The following is a 19,203-nucleotide window of genomic DNA, read 5'->3' as shown; positions in this document are numbered from 1 at the left end:
CATTAGAACCAGAAACAGCAGCTATGACTATAAAAGGTCCAATTTGAGCTCCTCAGTGAGCATATCCTCTAAGCCTGGTATGAGGGACAGTGTGGTCCCAGTGTGTCAGCACTGGCTGCCTCCTTTTTTCTGAACCCAGAAGTTTGCCCTTCAGTCTGCTAGGGGCTCTGTGAGCAGGCCTGGCTTTGACCACACACCATAAGGAGACCTAATTTTTTCAGCCAGAGGTTGCAACCTGGCAACCAGCAGGTCAGATTCATTCTGATGACGTGGTTTGTTGGATCCACATGTTACCAAGCTCTGAGTTATTATTTTGAAAAATCAGGAATTTCAAAATGAAAACCTGGACTTCTAGCATCTCTTACAAAAAGGCAGAAGATGTGGTAAGACTGCACCTGCATCCCTCATGGCTGGTGGTGGTGAGAGGCCCTGCCACCTAAGTAGAGGTGCTCACACACGTAAAGATTGCATGTCCATCAGAAAGCGGGCACACATGGAAATACCTGTCCTGGCTGTGCTCACCTTAACCTCTGTGTGCAGCTGGAGCTCCCTGCTTATTTGAATGTAATTCCTGTTAAATATTTTTATTATTTATAATACCGCTTGCTTTGATCCTTTGGTCACCAAACAAACTTCTGATTACTAGTCAATATTAATACCACACCACCTAGATTGAGTGAAGACATATGCTGATATTTCTTAGAGTAAATCAGTGAATTGCCCTTTGGTCACTTATATATATATATATATATATATATTTTTGTATTTTTTTGTATTTTTCTGAAGCTGGAAACGGGGAGAGACAGTCAGACAGACTCCCGCATGCGCCCGACCGGGATCCACCCGGCACGCCCACCAGTGGCTACGCTCTTCCCACCAGGGGGCGATGCTCTGCACCTCCGGGGCGTCGCTCTGCCGCGACCAGAGCCACTCCAGCCCCTGGGGCAGAGGCCAAGGAGCCATCCCCAGCGCCCAGGCCATCTTTGCTCCAATGGAGCCTCGGCTGCGGGAGGGGAAGAGAGAGACAGAGAGGAAGGAGGGGGGGGTGGAGAAGCAAATGGCCGCTTCTCCTATATGCTCTGGCCGGGGATCGAACCCTGTTCCCCCGCACACCAGGCCGACGCTCTACCGCTGAGCCAACCGGCCAGGGCTGGTCACTTATCTTTTGTGGGCTTGGTGAGTACTGGCTGTCAGCTTTGTGAATTCACAGAGCTGAGCACCAGATAGCTGATCTATGCTGAAGTCATTCAGGTCAATGTTACTCGGTGAGACTTTTCGGCCCTCTTATCTCAGGGTATCCCTTCTTTTGTAGGTCTACAAACTGTAGGATCTGGGGAATGTTCAGGGCTCTGAGGGGCCCAGCCTGAGGCCACCTGAAATAACTTTTCTAACATGTGTGGGCCTACTGGGCTGGGAGATTCTGCAGCATAATGGCAAATGGTCCTGGATCTTCCTTACATCTCACAGTAGTCTTGCTGACTTTAACCTGCTGACCACAATGTATAAGAACGAGAAACAAATCTGAGTACAGAACTATTACTGGAACACACCTTGAATATCTTTCCCTTCTGTCAGTTGCCTATTGCTGTGTAATAAACCATCCCAAAATTAGTGGTGTAAAACTGTTGTCTTATTATGTTAACAAATTCTCTGGGTTCAGTTTTGGACAGGGAATAGCAGGGACAGCTTGTGTTTGTTGCACAATGTCTAGTGTCTCAGCTGGGAAGACTTGAATGTTTAGGGCTGGCACTTGGGTTGAGATGACTTGATGGCTGATCTCAGCTGTGTCTTTCCTTATAGCTTGGGCTTCCTCACAACATGGTAGCCTTGGGATAGTCAAATTCCTTACAAGATGGCCTAGGACTCATAGAGCAAGTCATTAGTGAATAAAGGCAGAATCTCTAGTTTTATGATCTAGCTTTGAAATGGCTTATTTTTACTGTTATTTTAAAAGAAAAATAACATTCCAATACAGATTAGAATTAAATTACAGTAATTTTATCTTTCCCATTACCCTTTTATACATAATTTCTTAAAGAGTCTCCCTAAAAAATTGTTATACTTAGGAGCACATATGATTGATTCACTACTGGAATGGTGATTTGAGAAACTGTATGGATCTGATCCTCAATATAACAACTGTAACTGGTAAAAACTATTTTTAAACAGCTTCAGCCACATAAATCTCTGGAAATTTTTCTAAGAGATAGAGTAAACAAAAAAATTTTATTCAAGAAGTTCTACTAAACATGGTATGAAGAGGAAGAGCCTGTTGGATTGGAGCCACAACCTATTCCCTCATCAGCTCAGCATCCTAATGGAAGCTACACTCCAGATGGATGTGCCCAAGAACATAGGGCTTCCTTCCCCATCATCTCAGTCAAGGCCGATAATATCTCTCTGGGAGGGCCAAACCTCCAGTACTTTTCATCTCCAGTTCTGAATAGGCTGAATTACAGGCGCCTGCACCTGAAGTCAAGAGCTCCTTTCCTCTATTTATAGAAAGAAAGCTCTATCTCAGATTGCAAGCCAAGAGCACTGAGGTCCAGATTGACCTCACCCTAGTTTACTCAGAAGGTGAAAGTTCCAGCTGGTGGAATCAAAGTGAGAAGACTCTGTCCAGCATGCTGCTCATAAAGAGAGGCTGTTTCTCAAAGAGAAGGGCACATTGCCCTTAACCCAGCTTTTGAGCAGTGACATAGAGATCATGGCTTTCAGGAGGGGTAGGTAGATCAAACCTTAAGACCAGAGATCAAAGTTCTCCCCTAATGAACTTACTTAGTTTAAAACAGAGTACAGAAAATTCAAGCCTCAGGGAGTTTTAAAAAACAATGAGGATTCTGCAAGTAAGCGATTAAGAGGGGCTGGTAGCTTAATGAGGGCAACAACTTAACCTGTAGTCCAGCTAGTTTATTAGAGAGAACCAGGCAAAGAGACAGCTAAGAAGAGCCCTTGGCAGAGGGTGGGAGTGGGGTGAAAGCAAACCTTGAAGACTAGCCTAGAAAACAATCCCTGTAAAGATACAAATTTAATTGATGGAGACTATGGAGAATTTATGCACCAGGACATTATAAAAAAGAAAAGATAGAGAAATCAGCAGGGAAGTAGTAGAACCTAACAACTGAATGTGATATCAGCAAAGGCAGATAGCTTAACCAATAGATTAGGGGGGGGGGAGTGAATGAGAGCCCTGTTAAACTGCTGTCATCCCAGGGTGCTGTGCATGTGTCCAAGGCTGGGCTTTCTGAGGAGTAAAATGAAGAGCTTCACACTTCAGAGGAAATGGACTTGACTAAATTGGGCCAACCAAACCCTAATTAAGTAATGAGCAAAGGACAACAATGAAAATGACAATCTCTAGAGGGAGGGGAGAAATTGGCATCCTGAGTTGCTATACATATTTTCTAAAATGTCCAGTTTTTCAACATAACAAAAAATCAGACATTCAAATAAATAGGACAAGTGTGACCCATATGGGGCATGAGGTAACAGACACAGGCAACAAAAACTGCCTGTGAAAGAGTTCAGACATCAGGTTTAATAAAGCCTTCAGAGCAATCATTACAAATATAGTCATAGAACTAAAGGAACCCATGCTAAGGAAAGTGAATGGAGATGTCATTATAATGTCTTACCAGCTAGAGAATATCAATAAAGAAATACAAATTGTAAAAGAGATCCAAATAAAAATTCTGGAATTGAAAAGTATAATAACTAAAATGAAAAATACACTAGAAGAGCTTAATAGTTCAAATTTGAATGACCAGAAAAAGCATTGAAGATAAAATATATGCGATCTGAATAACAAAGAGGTAGAAAGATAAAAATGAATGGAGCCTCAGAGAAATGCAAAACACGATGAAGTAAACCAACATATATGAAATGAATGTGCAAGGAAAGAAGAGAAAGAAAGGAGCAGAAAAATATTTTTAAAAAATAACTGAAACTCTCAAATTGTGATGAAAAATATTAATCTACATTTTCAAAAACTTCAGTACATTTCAGGTAGGATAAATTTCTTTTTTTTTAAAAAAAATAATTTTATTTTTTTAATGGGGTGACATCAATAAATCAGGATACATATATTCAAAGATAACAAGTCCAGGTTATCTTGTCATTCAATTATGTTGCATACCCATCACCCAAAGTCAGATTTTCTTCTGTCACCTTCTATCTTGTTTTCTTTGTGCCCCTCCCCCTCCCCCTTTCCCTTTCCCATTCCCCCCTCCCCCCATAACCACCACACTCTTATCAATGTCTCTTAGTTTCACTTTTATGTCCCACCTACGTATGGAATAATGCAGTTCCTGGTTTTTTCTGATTTACTTATTTCACTTCATATCATGTTATCAAGATCCCACCATTTTGCTGTAAATGTTCCGATGTCATCATTTCTTATGGCTGAGTAGTATAACATAGTGTATATGTGCCACATCTTCTTTATCCAGTCATCTATTGACGGGCTTTTTGGTTGTTTCCATGTCCTGGCCACTGTGAACAATGCTGCAATAAACATGGGACTGCATGTGTCTTTATGTATCAATGTTTCTGAGTTTTTGGGGTATATACCCAGTGGAGGGATTACTGGGTCATAAGGTAGTTCTATTTTCAGTTTTTTGAGGAACCACCATACTTTCTTCCATAATGGTTGTACTACTTTACATTCCCACCAACAGTGTATGAGGGTTCCTTTTTCTCCACAGCCTCTCCAACATTTGCTATTACCTGTCTTGCTAATAATAGCTAATCGAACAGGTGTGAGGTGGTATCTCATTGCAGTTTTGATTTGCATTTCTCTAATAGCTAAAGAAGATGAGCATCTTTTCATATATCTGTTGGCCATTTGTATTTCTTCCTGGGAGAAGTGTCTGTTCATATCCTCTTCCCATTTTTTTATTGGATTGTTTGTTTGTCAGGTAGGATAAATTTCAACAGATTCACTCCTTAGGCATATCATATTTAAAATATTGACAAGGATTCAAGGATGTCAGTAATTTGCCCAAATTCCCAAGAAAGGCAAGGATGACAAGCTCTAACCCAACTTCATGTGATTCTATTATTCTGGAGTTAATAGATTTTTTAAAAAAATGTTGAACCACAAAAGAATTAACAATTCACTTCTCTTTAGTAACAATAGGGGCCAGAAAGCAATGAGATGACATTCAAAGGGCTAAAAGAATAAAAGTCAGATGACATCAGAGTGATGGCAGTGTGAGAGATACCCTGATCTCTCCCCTTGAAATTTCAACAAATTTAACAGCTATAACTCAGTGAAGGAACTCCAGCTGGGCTCACAGCTTTGCTTGAAATATCACCCATAGAATCAACTAAAGGTGGGAAGGGTAGAGACCAGGGTGGGCATGGTGAAAGATAAGAAGCACTTACAGTAGGGGTCCAGACAGGGAAGAAAACATATGTATGGCTTTTTGTCTGCTGAGGCTCTAGAGAGGGGAGAAACCCAGAGTGTTTCGGATTTCTTTTGATGAGAGAAGTGGAGAGTTTGGGGAGGGCACTTAGAGAAGTGCTAAGCAACCTAGCAGTTGAGTGCAGAAATGGGGAAGGAGACAAAACTCTGGGACACTGTCAGTGTTCCTGCAATCTTCTGGCAGCCCCTACTCATGACAGAGACAGAGAAATACAAAGTGTGCTCCCCCAACCTCCAACCTCCTAGATCCTGCCTCCATCCCCTCATGGGGTTCAGAGAGTAACAGAAGCATACTCCAGAACTACGCAGAACTACTGTTTCCCCTGAAGAACAGGTCTGTTGTCTGTTAGGACACAGTGAAAAACACACAGAGGCCCAAGATCACCATAGTTGGGAGAAAGAACAAAGAAAGCCATAAAGCCCTCACAGCAGCCTGCCCCATCATCATGGCTACAGCTCCACCAGCATCATCTTGCTGCAGCATCTCAGCAGGAGTCAGCCTGATGATTTTACAGAGCTAAAACTTGTAATTTAGTGCCACCTACGGGAAAGTAATAAAAAAATCTTGCAAGTGCAATACTACTCTTAATGCCATCTAGGCAGAGAAAAGCTAATACCATAAATAACAAGAGACAGTTCAGAAAGAAAATGAAAAACCTTTAGAAAGCAATCTCAATCACATGGGTTCTTTGGAGTTAAATGACAGAATTTAGAATTGCAGTTCTGAGAATAGTGAATGAAATGAGAGAAAACACAGATAGGCAATTTAATGCACTCAGAAAACAAATTATTGAACAAAAGAGTACTTCACCACAGAGATTGAAACTTTAAAAAGAACCATACAGAGAGGAAAATCTAAATACATAAATTGAAAAATAAGCTAGAGATTTAGCTAGGCCAGATAGAAGAGAGAACCAGTGACATTGAAAACAGTCAACTAGAGCCCTGGCCAGTTGGCTCAGCAGTAGAGTGTCAGTCTGGTGTGTGGAAGTCCCGGGTTTGATTCCCAGTCATGGCACACAGGAGAAGCACCCATCTGCTTCTCCACTCTTCCCCCTCTCCTTTCTTTCTCTCTCTCTCTTCCCCTCCAGCAGCCAAGGCTCCACTGGAGCAAAGTGAGCCTGGGTGCTGAAGACGGCTTCATGGCCTCTGCTGTAGGCACTAGAATGACTCTGGCTGCAACAGAGCAATGCCCCAGATAGGGAGAACATCACCCCTTGGTGGGCATGCTGGGTGGATCACAATCAAGCACATGCAGGAGTCTGTCTGACTGCCTCCCCACTTCTAACTTCAGAAAAACAAACAAACAGACAAACAAACAAAAAAACCCAGGCAACTAGAGATAATACAGAAGGAAGAAGACAGAGATTCAAGAATTAAAATAAAAAGATAGAGATCTATAAAAAAAGATAGAGCTCTATGAGAATTGTCTGATTCCATCAGAAAAAGCAATATAAAAACAATAGGAATACCAGAAGAGGAAGAGAGGGAGAAGAGAATGGAGAGCCTATTCAAACAAATAATTGATGAGAACTTCCTAAGCCCATGGAAAGAGTTACAACTTGAATCCAAGAAGCAAACACAACACCTAGTTACCTCAGCCCAAACAGACCTTCTCCAAGGCACATTGTAATGAAGCTGTCAAAAATCAATGACAAAGAAAGAATCCTCAAAACACCAGGGAAAAGAAGAAAATAACATATAAAGGAAAGCCTATGAGGTTGTCATTAAATTTATCAGTAGAAATTCTTCAAGCCAGAAGAAAGTGGATCCAAACATTAAAGTACTGAAATCGAGGAATTATCAGCTAAAAATAATACATTCATCAAAATTATCCTTCAAAAATGAAGGGGAAATAAAAACTTGTTCAGACATACAGAAGTAGAGGGAATTTATCACCCGAAAACACCCACTGCTGGAAATACTCAAGGGTATTCTACTGGATACAAAGAACAAAACAACATAAAACTAAAAGTAAAAGCTGCAACAAGGTTAAAATAAAAACAAGTAATCTGTGACAACAAAAACATAAAAGGGGAGAGGATAAAGGTCTGAAGTGGCAAAGGATGATGAAGAGTAAAAGTATTCATAAAACAAAGAATTCTTTTATATGTGAAACTTTTATTCTCAATAACCTAATGGTAACTACTCATAAAAAAACCCAGAACTGAAATGCATAGCTTAAAAGAGAGGAAAGAAGTATGGAATACCACCAAAGAAAAACAACTGACAGAAATACAAAGGGAAAGAACCAAAGGAGACACAGAAGTACCAGAAAACAAAACATAAAATAGCTATAGAAAAACTTCGGGCATCTACAATTACCCTAAATGTAAATGGACTAAACTCAGCAATAATAAGGCACAGAGTAATAGATTGTATCAAAAAAGAAAACCCAACCATATACTGCCTTCAGGTGTCACATCTAAGCTGCAAGGACAAATGTAGACTCAAAGTGAAAGGTTAGAAAATGATCTTTCAAGTAATTAATACCCAAAGAAAAGCAGGTGTAGCCATACATGTATCTGACAATACTGATTTCAACAACAAAGTTAGCAAGAGACAAAGATGAACATTTCATATGATAAATGAGACACTATATCAAGAAGACATAACACTTCTTAATATATATGCAGTGAATCAGAAAGCAACAAAATATATATCAACTACTAAAAGAACTAACAGAAGAAACAAACAAAACACAATCATAGTTGGAGATATCAATACTCCATTGACAGCTTTAGATAAATCATCCAATCAGAAAATCAATAAAGAAATATCAGCTAAAATGACACACTAGACCAAATGGACATAATTGATATAGACGGAACCTTTCATCCCAGAATATCAGATTATACATTCTTTTCCAATGCACATGGAACATTCCTAAGAATAGAACAGAAAACTAGCCTCAACAAATTCAAGAAGATTGAAATTATACCAAGCATATTCTCTGACAATAATTTGCTGACAAGGGCCACTTAACTATGTCTTGCCTGAATAGTCAGGTTTTTTATTCTTCCCTCGAAGGTCTCTGTTGTGGGTGTTGATAGTCCTATTTTCTGCTGCTTTGTTTAATATATAGTGTTTCCTTTATTCCTCCTACCTCAATGTCCCACTCATATTTCAGGCTGGGACCTACTCCTAATTTAGAGCTCTCTTTCCTGCTTTTGCCAACTTCTATTATGAATTTACCTTTGCCACCCAGCTTAGTGTATCCCAAGGTTCTCTTTACCACGCCACAGTCGCAAAGTTCCAGGGAAAAGCAACCTGGTCTCATCTCTCCAGGCAGAGGAGAACAGAAGCTCCATCTCCACACATGCTGCAGATGGCTTTTCCAGTCTACCTGAATCATTACCAGCTAGAAGCAGCGGTCATTGGGACTTGGACATGAGCTTCAAAGTATAGAATTGTGACAACAATTCCAGTGCCATGCAGACTTTTCCTGGATGTGGACTTTTCCTGACTCCTGCTCCTTGTGACAGCTCCTAACGGACTGAACTGGGGTTGGGTTGCATTTGCAGGGATTTGAAAGGGTGCTGGTGCCAACTTGGACTTGGTGAACAAGTTAAGGACACTACTCTTTTATGGATTCTTGCTGTATTGGCCAAGAGTTTGCTTAAAGGCTTTAATCACTGTAAAAAAAATAGAAGACTGGATAAAGAAGATGTGACACATATACACTATGGTATACTACTCAGCCATTAAGAAATGATGACATCGGATCATTTACAACAAAAGGGTGGGATCTTGATAACATTATAAGGAGTGAAATAAGTAAATCAGAAAAAACCAAGAACATTGGTGGGACATAAAAACGAGACTAAGAGACATGGATAAGAGTGTGATGGTTACAGGGGGCGGGGGGAGGGAAAGAGGGAGAGGGGAAGGGGGAGGGGCACAAAGAAAACTAGATAGAAGGTGACGGAGGACAATCTGACTTTGGGTGATGGGTATGCAACATAATTGAATGACTAGATAACCTGGACATGTTTTCTTTGAATATATGTACCCTGATTTATTGATGTCACCCCATTAAAATTAATAAAAATTTATTTATAAAAAGAGGTTCAAAGTAAATGGAAAAACATATATCATGCAAGCAGTAATCCTAGGGAAGCAGAATGACTGCAGTAATATCAGACAGAATAGACTAAAATAAATATGTCACTAGAGATATAAAGAAATATAAAGAGGAAAATTCATCAAGAAGATAAAATCATTATAAACAAATACATGAAGCAAAAACTGAGAAGTGAAAGGAGAAATAGACAATTCAAAAATAACAGTTTGAGACTTTAATAGCCCTATTTTAATAATGGCTAGAACAATTAGGCAGAAAATCAGCAAAAATATAGAAGAATTGAACAACCCTATAACAGATATCTATAAAACATTCTTCCCAGCCTGGCCTGTGGTGGTGCAGTGGATAAAGTGTCAACCTGGAATGCTGAGGTCTCCAGTTTGAAACCCTGGGCTGGCCTGGTCAAGGCACATATGGGAGTTAAAGCTTCCTGCTTCTCCCCCTTCTCTCTCTCTCTCTCTCTCTCTCTCATTTCTCTCTCTCCTCTCTTCTCTAAAATGAGTAAATAAATATCTAAAAAAAAGAAATTTAAAAGAATCTTAAAAAAAAGAACACCCAACAATACCAGGATACACATTCTTTTCAAACATACACGGAACATTCTTCAGAATATATCATATGCTAGTCTACAAAACAAACTTCATTAAATTTAAAGGGATTAAAATCATGCAAAGTATGTTCTCAACTATAGTGAACCGAAATTAAAAATTAATGACAAAAATTTTGGAAAAATTCTCAAATATGTTGAAATTTAACAACACACCCCTATATAACCAGCAAGTCAATGAAAAAATAAATCATAAGGGAAATTAGAACTACTCTGAGGTGAATGAAAATGAAAACAGCATATCAAAACATATGGAACACTGCTAACATAGTATTTAGAGGAAATTTAATGGCTGTTAATGCTTTTAAAAAAAATGATCTCAAATAAGTAGTCCAAACTTCCATATTAAGAAACTAGAAAAAGAAGAGAAAATTAAATGTAAAACAAACAAAAGAAAGGAGAAAAATTAGGGTTGAAAATAATGAAAAGTGAAGAATAGAAAAACAATAAATGAACAACACCAAAAGTTTGTTTTAAAAGATTAATAAAACTGACAAACCTTTAACTAGGGTTTCCAAGATAAAGAAGACTCAATTACTAATATCAAGAATGAAAGAGAGGAAAATACTATTAACCTTACAGAAATAAAATGAACTAGAAGGGAATATTATGTATGACAACTTATAAAATTTATTTAGAAAATTAAACTTAACAGGGTGACATTGATCAGCAAGAGTACATAGATTGACAAAAATTTGATAACTTTGATTAAATGAACATATTTCTAGGCAGTTCAAACTATTAAAACAGACTCAATCTGAATAGACCTATACAAAGTAAAGAGATTAAATCAGTAATTTAAAAATTTCCCACACATAAAAGCCTAGGCCAAGAAACCTTTAATTATGAACTGCCTAAATATTTATAATAGAATTAATACAAGTCATTAAAAAACAATAAAAGTAAGCAGTTAGCAACTTATTATATGAGGTCAGTATTACCCTGACAACAAAACCAGAAAAAGATTTCACAGAAAAGAAAACTACAATATAATATTTCTTATGGATATAGATGTAAAAGTTCTTAATAGAATACTTGTAAATTGAATTCATAAACATATATAAAAAAAGGATTGAGCACCACAGCTAACTGGGTTTATCCCAGAAATGTTGGTTTAACATAAAAATATTTTAAATGTAGGACACCATATCAATGGAATTGTTATAGGAATAAGCCAGGGTTTGAGTTGCCCATAGCTGCCAATCAGTCACAGAGATGAGATCTGAGTGGTATAAGAGTCTCTTTTATTTAGATTTCTAGCAACCTGAGAAGGCATGGGATTCATGTTTAAAAGATCTGCCTTCACAGCTTCAGTTGACTAGCAGGTTTATATATCTTTTGGGAGGTTAATAACTCATTATAGACATGCAGTTAGTCATGTAGCAGTGTGCAAAAGGTGGGTCTGGTTTGCAGAAATACATCCCTGGAATGTCCTTCTGACACCGGTCAGGTCTATCTAGTATTCTTGATGTTGCTCTGGAATGTCCAGGGTCTGGCAGTGCCTCTTAGAACCATCCGCAAGAGAGACTCCCTGCTTATGCAAGAGGGACTCCCTGTATTCTTTAGGACACACAGTAAAAATTAAGATTTGTGACCTAAGCTTTTAGATATCTGTACTGCCTTAACTCCTTATAGGAAACTCTGTTACTGAGCCCTTACAAGAAATTACTGTGATATAACCCCTTATGGAATAAAGGATGAAAACTGCATCATCACCTCAAAAAATTCATAAAAAGTGTTTGAAAAAATCCAATACTCCTTCATAATAAAAATACTGAATATTAGAAATCAAAGGTAATTTCCTCAATTTGGTAAAGAATTTCTATGAGAAATCAAAAGTTAACATCAATACTTAATGATGAGAGACTGAGTGCTTTTCTCCGAAGATCAGAAACAAAACAAAATTGTTTACTGTTGCCCTTTCTATTCAATGTTCTGACACACACCACAACATGGATGAACCTTGAGGACATTATGCCAAGTGAAATGAGCCAGTCACAAAGAGACAATGTGTAGTTGCACTTATTTGAGGTATCTAGAATAGTAAAATTCATTGAAATAGTAAAATGGCAGTTGCCAAGGGCTAGGGGTGCGGGGAAGTGGAAGTTGTTTAATGTCTACAAGATTTTAGTTTTGCAAATGACAAGTTCTGAAGGTTGATTGCACAACAATATACTACTAAACTGTGTACTTAAATATGGTTAGTATGGTAAATTTTGTGTTATGTATATTTTACCACAATTAAAGAAATAATAGTTATAAAGGGAGCAATCCAATAAGAGGATATAACCATTGTAAATATTTATGCACCCAATATAGAGGCATCTAAATACATAAAGCAGATTTTGATGTATATAAAGCATGAGATTAACAGCAATACAATAATAGTAGGGGATTTTAACACCCCACTAAACTCAACAGAGAGGTCCTCCAGACAGAAAATCAACAAAGAAACAGTGACCTTAAATGACACACTAGATCAACTGGATTTAATTGATATTGTCAGAACATCGATGTTAAAATTCTCAACAAAATATTAGCGAACTAGATCCAGCAATACATTAAAAAAAATCATACATCATTATCAAGTAGGATTTATTCTGGGGAGGCAAGGCTGGCACAATATTTGCAAATGAACAGACGTGATTCATCACATAAAATAAATGAAGGATAAAAATCACATGATCATACCAATAGATGCAAGAAAAGCATTTGATATAATCCAGCACTCATTTATAACACAAACTCTCAGAAAAATGGGAATACAGGGAACATACCTCAACATAATAAAGGCCATCTATGACAAACCGACAGCCAACATCATACCCAATGGACAAAAATGAAAAGCAATCCACTTAAAATCAAGAACAAGGTGGGGTGACCCCTTTATTACTCTTATTCAACATAGTACTAGAAATCCTAGCCATAGCAATTAGACAAGAAGAAAAAATAAAAAGCATTCACATTAAAAAAGAAGTAAAACTGTCATTCACTGACAACATGATACTGTACAATGAATACCCTTAAGTCTCAGCCAAAAAATTACTAGACATGATAAATGAATTTGACAATGTGGGAAGATAAAAAATTAATATCCAGAAATCAGTAGCATTTTTATACATCAGTAATGATCTGTCAGAAAATGAAATTAAGAAAATAATCCCATTAACTATGGCAGCAACAACAAAATGACAAAATAAAGTACTGAGGAATAAATTTAACCAAGGAGTTTAAAGACTTATATTTGGAAAATTAAAGGACAGTAAAAAAGAAATCGAGGAAGATACAAACAAGATGAACCATATACCATATTCATGGATGAAAGAATTAACATTATTAAAATGTCCATACTACCCAAAGCAATCTATAAATTCAATGCAATTCCTATGAAAACACCAATAGCATACATACTTCATGGTTCTAGAACAAATATTCCAAAAATTTATATGGAACCAAAAAAGAACCAAATAGCCTCAGCAATCTTGAAAATGAAGAACAAAGTGGGAGGCATCATACTTTCTGATATCAAGTTATATTACAAGGCTATTTAATGAAAACAGCTTGGTACTGGCATAAGAACAGGCATACAAATCAATGGAACAGAACAGAGAATCCAGAAATAAACCCATGCCTTTATGGTCAATTAATATTTGACAAGGAGGCAAGAATATACAATGGAGTAAAGACAGTCCCTTTAATAAATAGTGTTTGAAAATTGGACAGGTACATACAAAAAAATAAAACTAGACCACCAACTTACATCATTTACAAAAATAAATTCAAAATGGATATAAGACTTAAATGTAAGTTGCAAAGCCATAAAAATGCTAGAAGAAAACATAGGTAGTAGAATCTCAAACATCTCTTGAAGCAATATTTTTTTGCCAATATATCTCCTCGGCCAAGGGAAATAAAGAACAAAATTAACAAATGAGACTGTATCAAACTAAAAATTTTTTGCACAGCAAAAGACACCATTGGCCAAATAAAAAGACAAACCACTCAATGGGTGAACATATTCACCAATATGTTGATCAAATGTCTTTTCCTGTGACTATTTCTCTGATTTTCACTTTTCTTAGGTTTTTCAGTAGTTTGACTATGAGATGCCCAGGTATGGTTTTCTTCCATTTATCCTGATTTGGATTCCTAAGATTTTCAAATCTGTTGTTTGATGTCTTTTCACCGGTTTTGAAACATACTTGATAATTATTTCTTTTTTCTCATACATTGTTTTTCCTCCAGGCTTTCTCATCTCCTTGGACATTGGTCACAGATATATAATGTTTCTTAACTATGTGCCCTCATGTCTCTTATACTATTCATTTTTCCCTGTGTGCTTCCTTTTATATATTATCTATTTTTTTTTTTTTGAGAGAGAGACAGACAAGAAGGGTGAGACATGAGAAGCATCAACTCATGATTGCATCACTTTAGTTGATTGATTGCTTCTCAGATGTACCTTGACTGGGGGAGGAAACTCCAGCTGAGCCAGTGACCCTTTGCTCAAACCAGTGACATTGGGCTCAAGCCAGTGACCTTGCCCTCAAGCTGGCTAGATTGTTTTCAAGCCAGATGAGCCCGCACTCAAGCTGGTGAGCCTATGCTCAAACTGGATGAACCCATGCTGGTGACCTCAGAGTTTCAAACCCAGATCCTCAGTGTCCCAGGTTGATGCTCTATCCACTGCACCACCACCAGTCAGGCATGTATTATCTGTTGACTTGTCTTCAATTTTACTTTTCTTGTTTTCATTCTGCCATTTTACTTACCCATTGGGTTCTTAATTTTAAATATTGTCTTCTTTTTTAGAATGTCCATTGGATTGTTTTGTGTATATTCTCATTTTCTACTGAATTAACCATTTTACTTTGATTTTAGTCCATCTTTGCCTCTTGTTTCTTTAATAAGTTAGTTACTTTAATATTCTTATCTGTTAATTCCAAAATCTGGATTTTGTCAATCTGCTTTTATTTTTTGTTTTACTTCTGTTTATTGGTCACTTTTTCTTACCTCTTTGTATTAGTACACTTATCACTGTATATACAAAAACATAATGGTTCTGTATAATATCTCTCATCAGCCAAGGTTTATATTTTCTCCTAGGTTACAAATAGAATGGAGGCATGATTACTTTAATGAAAGCAGAGAGTGAGCTGGGTTGGGGCTAGGTTGCAATTTCTGTGAAACTCAGTTTAGCTCTGGTTTATCCCTGTCTGTTGGGTGTGGCCCTTCTTGACTTTGAATTGTTTGTCTCTTCAGTCTTGGACATTTTTCCATTCAGAGATTTTAGTTTAACTTCTTCCTCCTGCTGCTACATGAAGCTTCAAAATCTGACAGATGTGTTGAGGTGGAGACCTATTGTCTGTTTTAAGCTCTTTTTTAAATAGTTGGACTTTATTTTCAAAACACTGTGAGAATTTTTAACTGAAAATTTCTTTTACTTCCTTATGCATAGCATGAACAAGGAAACCTACTTGAAATGAAGATTGTACATTACTCAGAAATCCTAGAATTGGAATTGCAGTGAGTATTTTCTTGTAGGCATGAGCATCTCAATGTATGCCAAGAGGAATGTGTATGGATATTGAAAAGTTAAAGTAGTAGACTGTTGCTGACACTGTTGGTTGTCTACTCAGGGTCAATATTCTGCTTGTTTCTTCTTTATAGAACTTTAAATTCATCCAGGCATCCCCTTTCTCATGTGTGACCTAGGCATCAAGAATGGCTAATTCTACCCTTAGCTTCAGGGATTGTAGCTAATTGGTCTACAGATAATCTCATCTTGATTGCTAATGATTTGGTTAAGGAAGAACTAGGTAGTTACATGGTTTGGAGCAGATGGATTCTTGACATTGTCTTTGCCCATGGGAGGTTCATAGCTGGGAACTTTGGAAAATGCAAAATTATGAAGTTTTACAATTTTATTTATAAAGCAGTAACAGCTGACGAATAGTGTTTTTTTTTCTCTCTCCGACAGCATCAACTATCCAGTTATTTAAGCAGTTCAGTGATGTTAATGTTGGCTTCTAACATGTGGCACAATGTGTCCCAAGTAGCCTCTTAGAGGCAAAGTGTATCTGTTTATACTCTGACTCAATTTTTGATAACTCTCATGAAAGTGAATAAGGCTTCATTGTGATGTGGGATATTAGATCTTTTTGTAACTCTGGTGTCATAAATCTGAGTCCTATGGTGGACTTGGCCCTTCAGTTTCATTCATGGTAATAGTTGGAAGTCTGTCCTCAGAACTGACATGGATCAACCTGGGGAATGATTGCTTTTCTCTGGCATTATGTCTTTTTATTCTCTGAAATTCACTTGAATAGGAATTTCTTTGGTTTAAGCCAATAAATAGCAACCCATTTACATTTATTTACACATGCCCCAGGAGACCTTCATATATTTAATAAATAGACCCTAGTGATGTTTTAGTTTTATGTCCTCAGTATTTTATTCTAGAATGAACAAAAAATATTACAATTTAATTTCTTTCCTCAATAAACACTGATTGAATATTTAATATTTCAGGCATTGTGGTAGCCCCTTCCCTCAGAAACACTAACATCTGAACATAAGTACAAATATTACCAGTTGTCCATTGGAGCACTGTTTTTAGTAATACAAGAATGGACAAAATCCAACTGTCTATCAATAGGAAGTTGGCTAAATAACTTTTAATTTGTTTATATAATGGAATACTGTACAACAATAAAAGTAATTTAAAATGGTATATATATATTAAAGCATGAATAAAATTTAAAAACCTAACATTCAGTAAAAACAACACTAACAAAAAAACAAGTATCAAAAAGAAATATACAGCCTGATACTACTTATGTAAACCTTAAAAACACAATATATGCAACTGTATATCTTGATTATGAATCTATATGTATGAAATAAGTACAAAATATACTTTAAGATGGACATTTCCTCTGGAAAGGAAAGAATGAAGGAAGTATATAGGTGAAGCTGTATCTATATCAGTAATATTATTTTTTAAAACACAGAGGATAGCTTGGCCTGTGGTGGTGCAGTGAATAAAGTGTTGACCTGGAACACTGAGGTGGCCAGTTCAAAACCCTGGGCTTGCCCAATCAAGACACATATGGGAGTTGATGCTTTCTGCTCCTTCCCCTTTCTCTCTCTCTTTCTCACTCTCTCTCTTGTTTCTCTAAAAATGAATAAATAAAAATCTATAAAAAATCATTAAAAAACCCACAGAGGATAAAGCCAATTAGATAAAATTATGCTTGCTTAATTTTTGTAGGTGCCATTTCTCTGTACTTTTATATATGAAATGTTTAAAAATTTAAAACAGAATTTAAAAGAAGTAAAAAAAAAGCTAATGTAGCAAAACTAATATCAGACAAAATAGAGTTTACAATAGAAGTTATAGTAAGAGACAAAGAAGAGCATCACATAATGATAAAGGAGTCAATTCAACAAAAGGACAGAACACTTGTAAACACTTATGCACTCAATATAAGAGCATCTAAGTATACAAAGCAAATATTGACGGATATGAAGGGAAAGAACAATAGTAATGCAGTCATAATAGGGATTTTAACACCTCATTGACATCAATGAATAAATCATCCAGACAGAAAATCTTCAAGGAAAGAGCAGCTTTAAATGACACATTAGACCAGATGGTTTTAATTGATATTTTTAGGGTATTTCATCCCAAAGCAGCAAAATATGCAATCTTTTCAAGTACACATAGAACATTTTTCAGAATAGACCACAATTTAGGCCATAAAACAAGTTTCAATAAATTTTAAAATATTGAAATTGTATCAAGCATCTTCTCCAATCACAATGGTAAGAAACTAAAACTCAATTACAAGAAAAAAATTTAAAAGTACACAAACACATTGAGGCTAAATAACATGCTATTAAACAATGAATGGGTTAACACTGAGATAAAGAAAGAAATCAAAAGAACAAATGAAAACATGAAACAAATGGAAATAGAAATACAATGCCCTAAAAATCTATGGGACACAGACAAAATATTTTTTCTTAAGTGAGAAGTGGGGAGGTGGAGTGACAGACTCCCACATGTACCTTGATCAGCATCTGCCAGGCAAGCCCCCAACAGGGAGATACTCTGCCTATCTGGGGTCATTGCTCTGTTGCTTGGCAACTGAGCTATTTTAGCACCTGAGGCTAGGCTATGGAGCCATCCTCAGTGCCCAAGGCCAACTTGCTTCAATTGAGCCATGGCTGTGGGAGGAGAAGAGAGAGAGAGAGAAGAAAGAGGGGAGGAATGGAGAAGCAGATGGTGTTTTCTCCTGTGTGCCCTGACTGGGAATTGAACCTGGGACTTCCACATTCTGGCCAACGTTCTATCACTGAGCCAACTGGCTAAAGCCCAAGGTAGTTTTTTTTTTTTTTTTTGAACAGAAACAGAGAGAGAGAGAGAGAGATAGGAAGAGGGACAGATAGGGGCAGACAAGCAGGAAAGGAGAAAGATGAGAAGCATCAATTCTTCATGTGGCTTCTTTTTTTTTTTTTGTACTTTTCTGAAGTTGGAAATAGGGATGCAGTCAGACAGACTCCCGCATGCGCCCGACCGGGATCCACCCGGCACGCCCACCAGGTGGCGATGCCCTGCCCATCCGGGGCATCACTCTGCCGTAATCAGAGCCATTCTAGTGCCTGAGGCAGAGGTCAGAGAGCCATCCTCAGCGCCCGGGCAAACTTTGCTCCAATGGAGCCTTGGCTGCAGGAGGGGAAGAGAGAGATAGAGAGGAAGGAGAGGGGGAGGGGTGGAGAAGCAGATGGGCGCTTCTCCTGTGTACCCTGGCTGGGAATCGAATCCGGGACTCCCCCACGCTAGGCCGATGCTCTACCACTGAGCCAACCGGCCAGGGCCTTCATGTGGCTTCTTAATCTCCTCAATTGTTCATTGATTGCTTTCTCATATGTGCCTTGACCCAGGGGCTACAGCAGAGCAAGTGACCCCTTGGTCAAGCTAGCAACCTTGGGTTCAAGCCAGCAACCTTGGGGTCATGTCAATGATCCCATGCTCAAGAAAGTTACCCCTGCTCAAGCTGGTGAGCCCATGCTCAAGCTGGA

The sequence above is a fragment of the Saccopteryx leptura genome, chromosome 3, assembly GCF_036850995.1.
Source record: "Saccopteryx leptura isolate mSacLep1 chromosome 3, mSacLep1_pri_phased_curated, whole genome shotgun sequence".
In the NCBI taxonomy this organism is placed as follows: Eukaryota; Metazoa; Chordata; class Mammalia; order Chiroptera; family Emballonuridae; genus Saccopteryx; species Saccopteryx leptura.
The sequence above is the reverse complement of the archived record's forward strand: the minus strand, read 5'-3'. Positions refer to the sequence as shown.